Consider the following 19,004-nt stretch of genomic DNA (forward strand, 5'->3'; position numbering starts at 1 on the left):
CAGTGCAGCTAAGCTCATTTGTGTTGACTCCAACATACCCCTGACTATAAGCAAGTAAACTTGACTTCACTTCCTGACAAAAATCTAGAGCATATTACTAAATGGATGGTTAGTGAATATATAGAAAAGGAAGCAAAGACGACAAAAAGCCAGCCTAACTTTGCCATACAGGCAAACTGTGTTTTCTTCTTTTGATAGTGTGACTAGACTGGTAAAGAAGATGGCTGGGATGTCCTAAGGGGAATGTATGATCAAAAATGGAGATGGGCTGGTCGCCTAGTGAGAGTGAGAGATCACTAATTGGTGGATGCCCTGTGGGATCATCACAGTGTTAGGAGGAAGTGAGGAAGGCCTCTAACACTCTGCATACCCTCTTTATGGTAAACTTATGAGATGACACGGACAGGGTTGCCAGATGGATAGATGGCACTATAAGGACTGCCATCTACATCACAGGTGGGAACATCTACACATATAAGATCACAGATCCACCATTTGTGTATTTTAGTATTAAATTCCAACAATACAAGGCCTTATTTGTAGAAGGCAGCTAAGTGCTGCAGTGGATAGAGTAGAGCACTGGGCCTGTAGTAAGAAAGATCTGAATTCAGATCCAGCCTCAGACACTTTACTTGTTGTGTCACCTTGGACAAATCACTTATCCTCTGTATGTCTCAGTTTCCTCAACTGTAAAATGGGATACTTATAGAACCTAACTCCCAGAATTGTTGAGGATTAGATGAGATAATATTTACAAAGCACTTAAACCAGTACCTGGCATATAGTAGGTGCTTAATAAATGCATTTTCCCTTTTTTCCTTCCCCTATTCATGAAATCCTTCAAGCACAACCTAGGATATTATTTAACAGCTAAAATAGGAGAGAGAAAAAGAGCCAATGTAATGCAGCAGATAAAGTACTGGATATAGAGTTAGAGACTTGGGTTTGAATCCTGGCATTATTACTGCATGATCTTAGGAAAGTCACTTAACCTTTCTTGGCCTCAGTTTCCTTGACTATAAAATAAGGGCAGGAGGTTGAAGCAGGTGGTCTCTGATGTCTCTTAGATCTAGGATTCTGTGATCCCTTTCATCTGTAAATTGATGACACTATGATGTTATGATCTGTGATCTAATCAATTATTATGTTATGTGGTTTATTCCATTTATACTAAAGGGGCAGGAGGAAGCTACATGTTGGATACTTTACAGAAGGAGATTTAAAATGGAGAGAAAGAGGTATGAAACTGAGTGGAAGGTTAAAGAGCTGAGGAATTTTTTTTTCTTTCAGCAGCCATTTATTAAGTGCCCGCTCAGTGACAGGTAACCCCCCAAAAGTGCTTGCCATCAAGGAGAAACAATGTGTATGAAGACACAGAAGGTGGACACGAGAATTTCTTGTCCCCAATCTGGAAGCTGATAATAAAAATATTGTCACATTTAAATTTAACAAAGTTTCCAAAATATTTTATATGAAGCAATACCTTAGAAAATTATTGGAACATATCCAATTTGCATTTTAAAACACAGTAAACTCTTTTCTCTGTTGCCCTTTGGTCACTTGGGACAATCAGAAAAATAGTATGAAAGGTTCAGAAAGTTGGTGACTCTGGATATTCAATATTGTCCTTCAATTTCTCGGCATCTTCATCTGTTTCTATACTGCTTGTCAGTTCTTCTTCCTGATCGTTGTTTTCATGATCTCTTTTAAGAGACTGATTATGAATTTGTAACAGTCATGTTTTCTTGAGTGGTCTTTGGTTCTCTAAGTCAAGAGATTTATGCTTAACTCCACATCTTGTTTCATCATCTTCTGGAAAAATCAGGGCTTTCTAACTTTAGAGTTAATTCACTTATCATTGTGGTCAGTGTTACAGCAGTTTTTAGAAATCTGCCTGCCTTTCAAACAAACAATACATGAATGAAGAAATCCACAACTTGGGAAAAATGTCCGTAAAGCTTGACAGAGAAGAACATTCTCTTCCGTTTCTAGGTCATGGCTTCTTACTGTTGACACTGCGGTCTCTTCTGCTTTCTTCCTTGCTGCAAGTTCTTCTTTTAGTTTATTTATATCCTTGATTAATTTTTCTACTAGTTGCTCACTCTCTAATACTTGAGTGCACATTTCCTTTAATTCTTCTTGTAGAGTAGCATATAGCTCACTTATCTTCTGTACCTCTTTTAAAGTTCCATCTTCATTAAAAAATTCTGACTTATGTGCATGGACTGTTCGGCCAAAGGCAGTGGATGTACAAGAACTCGACACAGTCTTATATCCCTGTAGCTCTGACATGCCTAAGTTGGTCACCACTAAAGGCACTTTCTGGAAAACTCCTTCCTGAGGTCTATGTAATGCATGATCCAACCTATGAGTGGAGCAGCTCTCTGTAGTTATGCTTGGTGTTAGTAACAGAAAAACAAGTCCCTGACTTAAAAGATGTTTTTGTAAATTCTTGTGAAGAATCCTCTCTCAAGATGTCTTGGTCTGATGAAGATGATACTTGGTCTGAATTACGTCTGAATTTGTACCATCCAATAACATTCTTTTTTATTTTTTTTAAAGCAATCGGGGTTAAGTAACTTGCTCAAGGTTACACAGCCAGTTATTTCTGGCTGTGGTGCTGAGTATCTGAGCCGGGATTTGATCCAGGTCATCCCGACACTGGAGCCGGTGCTCTTACTCGCTGAGCCACCTGGCCGCCCCTCCAATAACATTCTTTTTTGCAGCATGGGATGACTTTCTTCAGCTCCTGCTCATTTACTTCACCTATTGAGTTATAAAAGCTGAAAAGCTGATAGCATGGAATGTACCTTTGTATGTCAATTGTATAAACAACTTCAACATCATTCATTTGAGAGTCTGTAATGCTGTTCTTGGCTTCACCTTTCACTTCCCCAAGAAGAAAACCTTCCCTGAGATCATCGCCGACGTCCCCTCACCTTCCAAGCTGTCGTTGGGACCCTGGCCTCGGGTGTCTGGGCACTCCGCGCGTGCTCTTCCTCCTCCGCCTGAGGAATTTTTAGTCAACATACCGTTCATTTCAATAACTAAGCAGTTCATTCTCTCAAAGAGCTTAAGTTTGCTGGGGGTGCATAAGAGAGGGGAAAAATACACAATTTAATCTCCCTGAAAGATGGAGTTGAAAGAGAGGTGGGTTTGGAACTAAGCACTTGAAGCTGATTCCTGGCTCTGTAGCATCTTTGGAAAAGATAGTCCACCTCCGTTCCATCATCTTTAAGAGGAGAGTTGGACCGAATAGTCTCTGAGCTTCCTTTCACTTCTAAGTCTATGATTCTATAAGTCAGTATGAGATATTTACAAAATAAATGTAAAGGCATGTCAAGAAAGGAGAGAGCCCTAACAAATGGCCCTAACAAAAGAATTCTTATAAAATGGGACAGTTAGGTTGGGGGTCGAAGGGAGACAGGGGTTCCTAGAAACAGAGGTGAGGACAAAGAACTTTCCAGGCATAGAGAATGGCCAGCTTGTGCCAAGTTCTAGAGCTGGGAGATGGAGTGTTATGCTATAGGAAAGAAAGTAGGCAAATTTGGCTAGAATATAGAATACATGAAGAGATTTATGGATAATATGCCTGGAAAGGTAGGCTGGAAGCAGATAATGAAGGAAGTGAAATGGAAGAAAGGAAACAAAGAAGCATTTGTTAAGTACTTGGAGTATACCAAGAGTTTAACAAATATTATCTCATGAGTCTTACAACAATCCTGAGAGGTACATACATGTTATTATCCCTCTTTTACAGCTAATGAAACCAAGGCAAAAAGAGGTTAAGTGATTTTCCCAGGGACACACAGTCACTTAGGTTTTTTTGTTGTTGTTTTTGTCCTTTGTTTTTGAAGAGGACCAATGACATCATAAGGTGACGTCTTGACTCCTTTGTGTGGATTTAAGGGAGGCAAAGTTGTACAAAGTCATCAGCCTTACTCTCCCTTTCAGAGTGATGAAATTCCAGTGGCAAGACAAAGGTCAGGATGACTTTTGGATGACATTGGCATCTTTGATGTCTGGCCAAGCACTCTACAGCGCCTTCTTCAGCCACCTTCATGGCCATTAGAACAAATTGTTCTCTTCAGCCCATTTTGCCAGGGGAAGTCTTCACATGCTTGGGGTAGACATACCCTACCTAGCTCACTAAAAGGTTGGGGTTTGTTGGTTACCCTTAACCTGGTTCAGTGACAATTTAATGTGATATGGCTGCTTGGAGACACAAGAGTCGAGTGCCAGGTAGATACCCAGTATAAATGAGCAGCCCCGAACAGGATTCAGCAAACCCTCACACCAGAGGTTCTAGTCCTCCTTGAACACCCCATACTCCCTACATACACACAGGCAGTGTCTGAGGACAGGTTTGAATTCAAGTCTTCCTGATACTAGGCCCAGCAACTGTGCCCCTAGGGGTTTCTGGGGGCAAACATAAGAGTTCATATTGATCCAAAAGGCAATATGTTTTTCTTTTTGCTTATTATTTTTTGGAGATGGGAAGGTAGGGCAATTGGGGTTAAGTGACTTGCCCAAGGTCACATGGCTAATTTTTTTTGTGTTAAGTGTCTGAGGACAAATTTGAACTCAGATGCTCCTGATTCCAGGACCCGTGCTCTTTTCTTTTTGTTTTTTTAAAGCAATCGGGGTTAAGTAACTTGCTCAAGGTTACACGGCCAGTTATTTCTGGGTGTGGTGCTAAGTATCTGAGCCCAGATTTGATTCCCAGGTCATCCTGACACTGGAGCTGGTGCTCTTACTCTCTGAGCCACCTGGCCGCCCCCGTGCTCTTTTCACTGCACCACCTGGCCACCCCTCAAAAGGCGATATGACTGACCAAAGCTTCTTGAATCTCTGAGAGAAACAACATGGTGATACTTATACTTTTTCAAGTTTCAGTTCATCTACATTGTGGAGAATGGATAGAAGAAGGGAGGGGCTAGATATAAAGGACCATTTAGGAGATTTAAAGACTTAAAAGATGGGAAGTTGGGTAACCTTGAAATATTTTCTTTGAAGAATCTTTCTAGTTAAACAATAAGACTAAATAAAGTTCATTTTAGTCTTCTAAGGCAGGGATTTTTAAACCTTTTATGTCATGATCCCTTTTGCAATCTTGTGAGGCCTATGGACCACTTTTTAGAATAATGCTTTTAAATGAATAAAATAAAATAAATAGGATTACAAAAGAACCCAATTATATTGAAATAAAGTTATCAAAATACTTTTTATAAACAAGTTCATGGATCTCAAGTACTCTGTATTCTAGCCAAATTTGCCTACTTTCCTACAATACCACTCCATCTCCCATCGCTGGAACTTGGCACAAGCTGGCTATCCTCTATGCCTGGAAAATTCTTTGTCCTCTGTTTCTAGGAACCCCTGTCTCCCTTCAAGGCCCAACTCAAATGTCCCATTTTATAAGAAGTCTTTTGTTGTTTTTTTTTCTATAAACTGTTTCAGTACCAGAAAACTAGTTTCCTTGCTTTAATTTATACATATTATTGATATGTTTAGAAAGAATGGTATAGATAAACATAATTTTGAAATCTGACAAAATTAAAAAGAATTTCCTTTTGTTCAGTTACACGCACATCATAGGTTTACACATTTTCATAGTTATAGAATTCATAGGCTTACAAATGAGTGCCTAATTGCTAGTTTGCCCAGAAAAATACAGAAAGTCAAAGGGAGTTTTAGAGTTTGACAGTTCTGTCAAGGGCTCATAGGATACATGTTATTTTATTAGGTGTTTAAGATACTTGTTGCTGCCTTTGAAGAGCCTTCACTCTAATCAGGAAGACAAAACAATACAAATATTTAATACAACTAGCACCAGAGTGAACCTGGGGAAGTATGGGCAAACAACTGGGTAGGTGAGTTCACTAATATGTAGGATTAGGGAAAACTTCTTATTGGAAGTTAACCTTGAGCTTAAAAATTTAAAAGACCCAAAATTTATCTTAATGCAATAGGGTAAAAATGGCAGCTAGGTGGCACAGTTGATAAAGTGCTGGGCCTGAAGTCAGGAAATCTCATCTTCCTGAATTTAAATCTGGCTTCAGACACTTACTAGCTGTGTGACCCTGGGCAAGTCACTTAACCCTGTTTGCCTCAGTTTCCTCATCTATAAAATGAACTGGAGAAGGAAATGGCAAACTACTCCAGTATCTCTGTTAAGAAAACCTCAAATGGGGTCAAGAAAAGTCAGACATGTGGGGCAGCTAGGTGGCACAGCAAATAGTGAATACAGCACTGGCCCTGAAGTCAGGAGGACCTGAGTTCAAATCTGGCCTCAGACAACTTAACATACTTACTAGCCTAGTGACTTTGGGCAAGTCACTTAATCCCAATTGCCCTCCAAAAAAAAAAAAGAGTCAGACACAACAAAACCACAATAGCAACAAAGGCCAAAATACTATGAAATGCTAAATAGTGCTGCCTGTACATAGGATCATATTTAATGAGATTATGGTGTTTGACTTTTAGGCAGCAAGTTTTCAGAATTTCCCAATGAATCCTCCAGACACTTCAGGGGAATCCATGTGTTGCTGCTCTCCTGTGCACAGCTCTCTTCTCCTGCTCTGGGGAGGAGTAGAACTAGGCATGAATTGGGAGGTTTATGCACTCACTAATCATAGATTTGTTTTTCCTCTAAGCACAGATCCCTCGGCCAAGAATAGCTCAAGATGACAATCATTTTCATGTTCTCAGTCAAAGACTCCAGAAGGGAATGAAAGGGAAGAACAAAGCCAAAGAATCTAGGAGGAGAAAAAAATAGAAAACAAAAGAAAATAACAAGAAAAGATTGTGTTCTCCCCATCTTCACAACCTCCTACAACCTCTATCTGTGCACTGCCAAGGCAGCTGGTGCAGCCCATAGAAGGCCAGACCTAAAGTCCAGAAAACCTGACTAGGCTCATTCAGGAAAAACAGATAGTCCCAGACTCATCCTCAGTTTGCTCATCTGTAAAATGGAGATAATAACAACTATAGCACTTATCTCTCAAGGCTGTTGTACAAGTCAAATAAAATATCATATACATATATGTTACACATAATATATATGTAATACAAATTACCATGGCCTTCACTCCCTAGAAGACCAAATAAGTTATATTTCATCTCCCTCCCAGGGTTCTCTAGCATCCTTAACAGACTTTGGGGTGTGTATCTAGACTCTCTGAAAATGGATCCAGTCCTTGCCAATGGTGTTCCCTAAATCATAGGGTTGTAGTCTCCTGTACACCGTTAGTCACTAACAGATTGACTTTTACATATAAATATTTACTTCATAAGGTATAATCACAAATATACAAGCTTATTCCTTTGACACATAGGAAGCATAATCTTCCTCAGCCCTGTACCACCTCAGTCTCTCGGAAGGGGAGGAGATTAGGTTTACAGCTTTTCCCATAGAAGATAGTCTCAGTTCCAAGTCCCAAACCCCACCTCAGTCTCAAATTCCAGGCATTTTGGTTTCAGACTGGTTAGTTGCACCATCTTGCTTCAGTCAGGGCTCCAAGTTTGCCATGATTTTAACCCCCCAGGTCCCTTGAGACCCCAGGTGTCCTTCAGTACCTAAAACTGAGGACAAGCAAATACCCCCAGGCCCATTTTATGGAACCTAGGCTAAAAGAGAGGTAAATGGGGAAGGAACGTCCTTTCCATCTCACTAATTCAGCTCATGATGCATATGGTGGGTACAGAAGAGAGAGAGTATCCAAAATAGTGTGGCAGCTCAGTTTCACCAGTCTTAAAGAAGACAGCCAATCAAAGTAAGCTACCCCCACCCATGTGATAGGGGATGAAGAAGCCTCTGTGTTAGGCAATTTTGACACACTCCAAAGGCCCCTCAAGAGTGCTTCCATATTAGGCAAACTGGGGATGTCCAGACATGTCTGGGTTACATTTATAATGCAGTATAAGTTAAGTTATCCTCAAGTATTAGGCACTTAGGGGAAAATTTTTAAACTGAAGGACCAAATATCCCTATTTTAATTCTATTCCACCAAAGCCATTCAAATGTTTTAAAATGCCTTTTTAAAGTTTAATTTGAACATGAACTCACAACTAATAACTGTGTCACCTACCCTTACTTCAATATCTGCTCTCCTGTATCTTTAGTCAAGCCAGACACTTGTATCATCAGGAATATCGATGTTCATAAATAGAGTGGCTTGATTTGAGGATTCCCCAAGCTTTTAGATATGAGTGGCAAACATTCCAGAGAAATAGGGCCTACCCATGTTTTATTTCATGCCCCCCCCCACTCCCCAGACAACTTCATGAAAGTTTCATCAACTTCTATGTTATCAGAGCAGCCAATATGCCTTGGGTGAAGGCGGGGGAAGGGGTTGGTTAATCTTTTCATCTGCACAACTTCTGTCCTGTGACCTCATGTCCTACTTGATGACTGCCTTACTTGACCCACTATTTCATGTAGACCCTAAATATGCTTTATTTCACTCCCTTTTCTCCAGCCATCTTCTTGACAGCCTTTCCAGATACCTACTGTCCCTCCTCCAGTTCTAGAACCATGATCAGACAAACTCTGTCAATGTTCCTGTAAGGGTGGTAGTTTAATGAGCCAATAAACATTTATTGTATATCAATCTAACCTTGCAACTTTCTAAGCCAGAGTTCCTCCCTCCCCACTGTTTAGGACTTCTGCTATTAGAACATAAGTTCCTTATAGGAAGGGAGATATTGTCTTTGTTTTTGTACTTGTATTATGAGTACAATGCTTGGCACATATTAAACATCTAATAAATATGTTTTCATTTATTCAAAATAGAACTAGGATTCTAAGAACTGAAAACAATGCTTGTACAAGGTGCTGTCTAGTTGCATTAATCACCTATTAGTTGATTGTCCTCTGTTCTCAAAGAGGACCAAAATGACATCACTATGCAAAAGTCAAGTTTCAGTGTGTCTGACTGTGCTGGATCAGACCAGTACTAGCTCGGAATGCTATACCACTGGTGGGGTGCTATTTAGTCCACGCGAGCATTTGGGGTGGATACTCTAAACCTGCACATCCTGCATTTCCTTTGAACTGTTTCAATTCTGCTTTGCTCAGAGAGCACAGCACCTTCTCTGATGTGGGCGCACCATGCTGAGCAGTCCTGTGCCAGTGTCTCCCATGTCACACAAACAATTCCAAAGTTCTTGAGAGAAACCTTGAGAATGTCCTTTATCACTTCTTCTGACCACCATGTGAAGGCTTGCCCTGTGTGAGTTCTCCATAAAACATTTGTCTTTTTGGTAAGTGTATGTTTTGCATTCTAACAACATGGCCAGCTCATTGGAGTTGCACTTTCTGAAGAATGCTTGGCAGTTTAGCTCGAGTAAGGACCTCGTGTCTGGTACCTTATCCTGCCAGGTGATCTTCAGAATCTTTCCAAGACAATTCAAATAGAATCAATTCAGTTTCCTGGCATGGTGCTTGTATATTGTCCAGATTTCACAGGCATACAACAATACAACAAGGTCAGCACAAGGGCTCTATAGACCTTCAGTTTGGTCTGATATCTCTTCTCTCCCATACTTTCCTTCAGAGCTTCCCAAACACTGAGCTAGCTCTGGCAATGCATCAACTTCATTATCAATGTGTACATCCCTGGAAAGTACACTACCAAGGTAAGTTAACTTATCCACAGCATTCAAAACTTCTCCATTTGCTGTAACCAATGGTTCCATGTATGGATGGTGTGGTGGTGGCTGATGGAGCACCTGTGTTTTCTTGGTGTTACTGTTAGGCCAAAATGAGCACAAACAGCAGAGAATTGATCCATACTTTGTTGCATCTTAGCTTCAGAGGCTGCATTGAGTGCACAATCATCCGCAAACAGAAAATATGCTCCAATATTCCCTTCACTTTGGTCTTGGCTTGTAGCCTTTTCAAATTGAAGAATTTCCCATCAGTATGGTAGCTGACCTTGATGCTGTGTTCATCTTCATGGAAAGCATTTGACAACATGGTGGAAAACATCATGCTAAAAAGCGTAGGGACAAGCACACAGCCTTGTTTCACTCCACTGGTGACTGGGAAGGCATGAGAGTATTGTCCATTATCTAGAACCCAGGCAAGCATACCATCATGAAATTGACATACAATGCTGATAAACTTTGGGCAACCAAATTTTGACATGATTTTCCATAAGCCCTCACAATTACTATCAAAGGCTTGGTCAGATCTACAAATGATGTGTACAGAGCCATGTTATTCTCCTGGCATTTCTCCTGGAGTTGTTGGACAGCAAATGCCATATCAACTGTTCCTCGGCCCTTTCTGAAGCCACATTAGCTCTCAGGTAGATGACCATCTTTCAGGTGATCACCTATGAATCACCTATGAAGGTAGCTGAGTATTCTAGGGTTTGGAATGCTGTCTCTCAAAAGGATGGAAAAGTGTTGATGTTGAAAGGCAGAAGATTATGAAGGGGCACCAACAGCCTAGAAGGTCTTGCCTGCCTGCATCATGAGGGGACCATCTGATCTTTCAATGGCTGAATTTTGAAAAGATTCTCATCCCTAAAAAAGGAATCTATGGTCTGATTTCGTTTCTTCTGCTTGCTCATCTTGCCAGTCAATCACATGACTTTTGGGCTCTTTGCCATGGTAGAACTCTGCTTCCAGAATGGAGAGAGCTTTGTCCTAAATCGCTAGGGTTTTCACAGTTGCCAGAGCTATTAGGAGGACACCCTCTCCACAGCCCCCACAAGCTCTGGAACACTGGCCACATACCCCAGGACCACCACCCAAGACTGAAATCGAGATCCAAGCAAGTTAAAGCAAGAGCGATTACCCTCTGAATGGTTGCTTGGTCCCCCTACAATCTGCAGGCCAGGAGCTCTGGAAGTAGCCACATGGCAGCAGCTGCAGCCACCCACCTCCACCACTTCTTGCCCTGGTGGCAGGGGCCAGACCATGCTCTTCTATCCCCCTGTTCCAACAGAGTTCCCCACTGACCATTTACTTTGTCTTATGGCATTTATGGGTTGAGAAGTCTAGAAACCACCACAGCTGCTGGTGATTCACTCTCCTGAAGTCTGCTCCGGCCACTGCTGGTCAGGCCTCCCTGGGGCCAGAACCAGGAGGTTCGCGTGGAACTGTGCTCAGCTCCCAGCTTGGTGCAATAGACCCTTCCTGCTAGCCTGCCAGGCTGTCTTTAGCGGGAGATTTGTTTCTCTCTGTCACTTTGTGGGTTCTGTAGCTTTAAAATTTGTTTAAAGCCATTTTTTTTACATGTATTGGAAATGATTGGAGCCGGAGCTCACGCCAAGTTCATGCTTTTACTCTGTCATCTTGGCTCTGCCCCCAACAATTCTTAAAAGGATTCTTGCTCACTGTGATGGTATCAGTAGAAAACTACCTTTTCAGCCTTATCTACCATTATTTCTCCATACAAATTACGATTTCCATCCAAACTGATCTATGTACTATCTTCCAAAAAAGTAATATTCTTTCAGTGTAGTGTCCCATCTTGTGTATCTTGGGGCTTTGACACAGTAGGTTTACAATAAATACTTATTCATTCATAGATTTAAATGAACATATCATTCAAGGTCCTCCATCAGAACAAACACTTTTCACAGGAACATGTGCTATTGGGTTGTTTGGCTGGGGTTTTGAGTTTTGTTTCATTTTTTGAGTGGTACAAATATGGCGTGGGTTGTGTGATGAGTTTATTTCAAAATTTTCAAAGTGAACAGAGCAATGTGTCTTATAAAAATGATAAAAAATTTCTGCCAGACCATAAATATTTTTCACATCCATCCTCCCAATCAATTGAAGCAGACAGAAAAAATAAGCTGGTTGGGTGTTACATATGTCCTAGAAAATAGATTATGAAATGGCCAAACTGATCAATATGATTTTATAGTGGTCATCTTAATGGTCAATCAGGATGGCTAAATAATAGAATTTTGTGGCAGTGCATCTTGATAGAGTAAGAGGAGCTAGTTAGTATAAATCATGCCAATTCTTCTATATTTAAGGATCATGGAGATAGCCGAAATGACATCAGTATTCCTAATTACTATGCTGTCCAACAACAACTTAACCTTGAGAGGATGAGAGGGTGTCTAGTTCAAGGTCATTTATGTATTCAGGAAATTTCCCATCTCACATTTGATGGTGCAAATTAAATCCCTAAGCTTTTTAAAGGAGATTGAAAAGGTGTCTTTTATGACTTTTTTTTAGAGGAAAGGAAAGAAGGAAATCTTCAGTTTCTGTAAGCATGGCTATTCTTATTTCAGTGTGTGGCACATCAGCTTCAAAAGAACCATTTGTTAGGTTTAGTTGCCCAGAGGGTATCTTCCTGACCCACACCTGATGAGTATTTCTGAGCTCATTGCTGTACTCTGCCACTATATATACAGTCTGATTGAATCAGCAAATAGCAAATATTACAGTTTATATAGACTAGGCCAATAACTCACACAAGAAAACACTCAATTAAGAAAGAATGTCTCCTCCCTGAGCTCTATTGCACCATAATTTCAGGTATACCACTATTGTTAAAGCTGACTCATCTGGTGTGTGTGTGTGTGTGTGTGTGTGTGTGTGTGAAGTTTAGGGTTGAATGTGTTGTGACCTCACACTGCTCCATCCCTGGTTGATGGCCCAAGCAGAAAGATTCTGATTTTCCATTGTGCGATCACATCAGCAGATATGTTTGAATCTGTAGAACTAACCTCTTGTAATACTGACAATTTTCTGTAGTTATAATTTTTATTGTGCCTTCTGGCTGAGGGATGAGAGGACTTATTCATAAACTTTACACTCTAGTGGTTTGATAAATATATAACATCTTGAAAAGGAGTTTCTTGGTGAAGTAAATGCTATTTATCAGGTCTTAGTTTTCCTCACATTTGCTTTGGGGGGGCTACGGAGGTGTTGTGGTGTTTTGTTTTGCTTTGTTGGTATTTGATTTTTTTTTTTTACTGACTCCCTTGATCTTCTCCCTAACACAATCCACAAAAAAATAACAGCACTTAAGACAAGCAAGCCCATACAGAGTATAGGGGAAAAGAATGTGTATATATTTTTCCTATATTATCTTTTCTTCACTTTCTGAAAGCTGTAGAAGGCAAAATGTGGTCAAGTGCTATTTTATAGCAAGTTTAATGCTTTATCAGTAATTTTTTTTCTTTGACCTTCTGCCTCAGACAATTAATTTTCTTGAACTGCTCACATACTAGAACATTAGGGGGAAAAATAATGTTAGCACTGGTGAATAGAATCTTGGAAGAAAAGCCGTGCAATTATTCAAAGGCCTAATCTTATCTCTTCTTTCATTTTTATATCAAAAGTCTACATTTAAAAGTATTAGATATACTGTTCGGCTGTCCTACACCTTCAAACCACAGTAAATAAATGCTGCTAAGTGCCACCAAGAGTGAAAGAGGTTATAATGAGAAGTGTGAGGAGATATGTGCTCCATTCATCATTCTGTTCAGTCCAATATCGAGGCTCTTTTTATCAGCACTATTGCTAGCAGTGTCATCACTGCTGGTATAAATCTTCTGTCACCGGTTGTCGGACTGATGCCCTATTAAAGCCTTGCTCTCACATAATCACAGAATGACCTTTAGTTGTCTTTAATTAACCTTTGACCTGAACCATGCCAAAGTCTTGTTGGTAGGTAAATCTATGGCATGACATTTGCTTATGACACTACATTTGTCTTGGTTTAATAATCCTACCTTTCAGATTATAGCCAGAATGAAATACAGTTGGGATCATAGCTAATAGTTGGATTAATTTTTAAAAGGTTAGAACATAATATTTTCCTCTGAGCTCCCAATGATATCATTGCAGGCATTTTCCCATAGGGATTTGGGGTTCCCCCATTAAAAGTCAATTAAGGCAAGATGTCAATTTCACCAATGATGCAGTCTTTCCTGACCCCAGGTTATTTCCTTTGAACATTTTGAGGTGGTGGTGGGTGGTGGCAGGACTGGGGGAAGGGCGCTTCTTGATGCCTTCTGCTAGTCAATGGCTGCCAAATGAAAAATCCATTTATCTAAGATAAATCTCATTTATCCATGATAATGGAAGAGAGTGGTGATACGAATAATTCCAAAACTATGTATTTTTTACTTTGGAATATACTTTTCTCCTTTTCTATATTCATATGTCTGGCATTCGGGGAGTTTCATGGTGTATCAAAATCTCATTGATTAGAAATGAAGGAATCAGGGAAAGTAGAATTATACTGTTTGTCACTTCCTGACTACTTGGGCCATCATTCCAACCTCCTCCCCACAGAAACCTTACATTCCACCACTGGAACCACTATGGGCTGTCATAGGTGGGCTTTCACCTTATTTTGTTCACCAGGGTAACCATCTTCTTCTCCCCCACCAGCTCCAAACCATGCCAAAGTGTCCACTAGAATATTTTAAATGTAGTTCTATTAGAAGAAATGTAGTTCTATTACATTAAAGTGCTGACGTTAAATAAGGCAATATAGATACAAATAAATTAAAATAATATAGGTTGTATGATATAGTAGCTAGAATGCTAGACTTGATATCAGAAAGACCTGAGTTCAAATTCTACTTCTCAAAGTTACTATTTGAGCCCAGGCAAGTCACTTAAAACCCTATGAGCCTCAATTTTTTTAGCTATAAAATGGGGATAATAATTCTCATAGTACCTACTTCAAAGGGTTGTTGTGAAAAAATATATTTAAGGTATTGCATACTTTAATGTATTATGTGAATATTAATTATTGTTATTTTAAAATTAGAAGCTAACACATTAGGTCTATAATTCATAATACTGAATGAGTTACCTCGAAATTCCAAGTGGGCCCCCTAATATAGAAACTTTTACTCATAAGAACTATCCATGTAATGAGATGCTTGAACTAGATATTCTCCAAAGCTTCTCTCATTTGAATGTAACCCCAGTTCCAAAGCCCATTGGTCTGAGACTCTCTTTACTGGTAGAGATCAATGCCCCTCACCTGTGAGAGCAATGGAATGGAGTTAGCAAAAGTGAGAGAGAATCTGATACCAATGGGGTTTACAACTAGGGTTACATAAAAATCTATATTTTTCTATTTCCCAGTCTAAATTTTCTTTTAAAAAATTTATTTATTTACTTTTAGTTTACAACATTCAGTTCCACAATCCCCTGAGTTACAAATTTTCTCCCCCTCTGTCTCCTCCCCCTTTCACTCTCTATGGTAGCATGCAATCCAATATAGGTTCTACAAATACCTTCACATTAAACATTAGTCAAATTGTAAAGAAGAATTATAACCAATGGAATGAACAATGAGAAAGAAGAAACAAAACAAAACATAAAAGAGAGAAAGTAGTTTGTTTCAGTCTGCATTCAGACTCTGTAGTTCTCTCCCTGGATGTCCAGTCTAAATATTATTTTCTCATAAATTTTTCTACCTTGCCATAGAAATCTATTAATTCTGGAAGATCATATCAGTCCTGGAATTCACATCTTGGAAGTACCCTCTACCCCTTTGGCTGCTCCTTTTGGTTAGATGGCTCCCCCAAGAACCTGCATTAAAGAAAAGCACCCAGGCCAGCCATTTCTTCTGACTTTCCCATTCTTCTTCCTCTACATTTTCAGCTTCTTTTTCTGTGCTGTCTTCCCACATTAGAATGTAAGCTCTTGAGGGCAAAGACTGTCTTTTTGCTTGTATTTGTATTCCCAGAGTGCCTGGCACATAGTAAATGCTTAATAAATGTTTGTTGATTAACTGACTGACAAAATATTATCCATTCTCAATTTAAAGGTGAATTAAGGAAATTTTACTATTCTCAAAGTATTAAAGCAAGTGCTTGTTCTTAAAAACCCCAAAGTTTAAGGGTGGGAAGTAGATGGATGCTATGGATAGAACACTGGGCCTGGATTCAAGAAGAGCTGAATTCAAATCTTGCCTCATACACTTACTAGCTATGTGATCCTGAGCAATTCATTTAACTGCTATCTGCCTTAGTTTACTCAACCATAAAAAGGGGATTATAATACCACCTACCTTAAAGGGTTATTGTAAGGATAAAATGAGATACTATTTGTAAAGTGCTTAGCCTTATTCCTGACACATAAAAGGCACGTAATAAACTTCTGTTCCCTCCCTGAAGGATGTATAGTAGATCTGATATTACTAATCATATATTTTATTGAAAATCATATAAAAGATATTACTGGGCAGCTAGGTGGTGTAGTGCATAGAGTGCCAGGGCTAAAGTCAGAAAGACCCTTCTTCCTGAGTTCAAATCTGACCTCAGATACTTACTAGCTGTGTGACCCTGCGCAAGTCACATAATCTTCTTTGTCTCAGTTTCCTCATCTGTAAAATGAGCTGGAGAAGGAATTGACAAACCACTCTATGATCTTTGCCAAGAAAACCCCAAATGGAGTCATGAAGATTCATACATGACTGAAAAACAATTGAACAGCAAAACTTCTTGCTGGTTGTGATCTATATAAGCAAACCAAAACAAGCAAAAGATAGTGAATAAAAGATAGTGAATAAAGTCTATAACTGACTTTCTCACTGGTTTAATTATGTTAATGGATAGATGGTACCAGAAGATGTTCCTAAATTGGGACAATTTGAGTCAGTCAATTAATCATTTGGTATGCATTAACTAGCTACTGTGTGTCAGGTACTGTGCTAGATAATGGGAATTCAGAGATCATAATTAAAAAGTCCTTACCTTCAAGGATCTTACATTTCATTAGGGGAAACAATTGTTTCAAAATAAATGCGAGGTAAACACTGAGTAATTTGACTGGAGGAGGTGCCAATGGCTGGGAGGATCAGGAAAGGCCTCCTGTAGAAGGTAGTATGTAAACTGTGCTTTTAAGGCAACTAGAGATTCTAAAAAGTGAGGCCGAAGTGCATTTCAGGAACCAGAGATAGCCTATATGAATGCATGGAGATGGAAGATAGAATGTCTTGATGAGAGCAGTAAGTAGATCCATCTGGTTGCACATAATAGAGGAGTAAGGTATAAGAAGCCTAAAACGATAAGCTGAAATGAGATTGTAAAAGGCTTTAAATGTCAAAGAAGTTTATATCTGATCCTGGAGATAACAGGGAATCACTGGAGGTACTTAAGTAGGAAAATGACAAAGTCGCACCTATGTTCAGGATTATCAGTTTGGCAGCTGTGTATGGAAGCAAATATGGAGGGGTAGATTGGAGAGGGAAGAGAATTGAAGCAGGAAAATCACTTGGGGACTGTTGCAATGGTGCAGGTGAGAGGTGAGGAGGCCAAAATTAGGTTAGTTGCAGTGTGAACAAAGGTATGAGACAGATGTGAAAGATATTGGTGAGGTATTATATGTTAGACTTGGCAGCTGATGGCTATGTTGGGTGAGGGAGTGCCAAGGCAAGGGTGACTGAGCCTGGATGCCTAGAAGGATAAGTGGTAACCTTGACAAAAACTGGTAAGCTTAGAATAGGAATACGAGTTTAGAGGGAAAGATGAGTCACTTTGGTTTAGTGACTTAAGTTGCACAAAACTTTATTGGGCAGTGCTAGTGTGATTATCCTTTTAGGCTAAGAAACCCACATAAATTGACTTCTTTTCCTGGGCACCAGGAATAGTAAAAGAAGAGAAAACCACTCCCCCCCCCCCCAAGTCTCAAACAAAGCTCTCTCTAAGCTATAGATTGATGGAATGGAACACAATCTCAAATGAAAAGACATCATGTAGCCCTTTGAATGTATTAGCACAGGACCATACTTTGCTTAAAAGCTGCTTTGAGCTGATGCAATATCATCAGAAAACATGTGATGACCCCACAATAGACCAATGCTGTGTTGCTGTGTTCCCTGTCTTATATTACTGGCAGCAGCATGCCCTTTAATTGGAGGGTTGCATGCCAAGCTAACCATCTAGCCTCATTAAAAACCCACTAGTTATTATACTGATGGATTTAGGCTAGCATCCAATGAGTGATGAAACCAGCCTCCACCCTTTGGGTCCACACGGACACAGGATGTAAGAAAGCCAGCTGCTAGTGGTTAAGCAGCTCAAAACAGAACCTGTTCTATACTTAGGTGATTGATCGCCTCTGTGGTATGACTTGAGGGAGATGCTGGGAAGGTCCCTCCCCACCTCTACTTCTCAAAAAAATAACTTCTCTGCTGGTTCTTGAAATTTTATTATTAGAGATTCATTCAGTTATGTTATACATTGTCCTCTTCCCAGAATTTTTTTATAAAATACAAATATCCCTCAGAGAGGATGCATATGTGGTTCCTAAAACCTGATTATGTTTGCCAATCACATAATTCTGTGCAAAGAGAAGCCTGGGGGTAGTAAAAAGAATACTGGACTGGGAGCTAGGAGATAGTTCTAGTTTAATTTCTGCCACTCAGTAGCTGTGTGACTTTGAACAAGTCACTTGACCTCTTTGGGCCCCAATATCTTCGTTTATAAAATGGGGTAAAAATACTAGTTTTACTAACTTCTTTACAATGTCTTTATGAATATTAAGGAGGTAATGCATGTAAAGGGCTTTGTAAACTATAGTGTTATGTCAATATTAGCTACTGTTAAAATATGTAGGTGGGGGGTGGGGTTTCTTTCAGTTCTGTGATCCTTCAAGACTCATCTCAGAACCTACCTTCTGCAAGACGCCTTTCTTGCTGGTGCCTTCCTTCCCTTTGCAGATGACCTTCCATGTACTCTGTATAGATCTTGTATGGACATAGTTGTTTCCATGCTGTCTCCTCCTTTAGAATGTGAGCTCTTTGAGGGCAAGGACTGTGGCTCTGCCTTTCTTTGTATCCCCAGCACTTAGCACTATGCCTGGCACATAGTAAGTATCTGTTAAATATTTGTTGAATTTATCTATAAAGGTTTCTTACATGATGAGAGATCCAGGTAGTATGAGAGCTGTGTTAAGAGTATAAACTTGACCTACTTCACAATTTACCTGGGCCTAAACACTGATTCCCACTGTCATCAGATATAACAAATGATCTTAGTACCTGCCATGTGAATGATTAT

At 39.7% G+C, this 19,004-nt stretch overlaps 1 pseudogene; it reads right to left on the bottom strand.

Moving 5' to 3' along the window:
- Positions 1 to 1,274: 1,274 nt before the first annotated feature.
- LOC138146138 (BRCA1-A complex subunit Abraxas 1-like) overlaps positions 1,275 to 19,004 on the bottom strand; it is an 82,708-nt pseudogene continuing 64,978 nt past the window's right edge.

Source organism: Petaurus breviceps, unplaced genomic scaffold (assembly GCF_028583685.1).
Source record: "Petaurus breviceps papuanus isolate PSGF00001 unplaced genomic scaffold, PetGlider_PUasm1.0 90752, whole genome shotgun sequence".
NCBI lineage: Eukaryota > Metazoa > Chordata > Mammalia > Diprotodontia > Petauridae > Petaurus > Petaurus breviceps.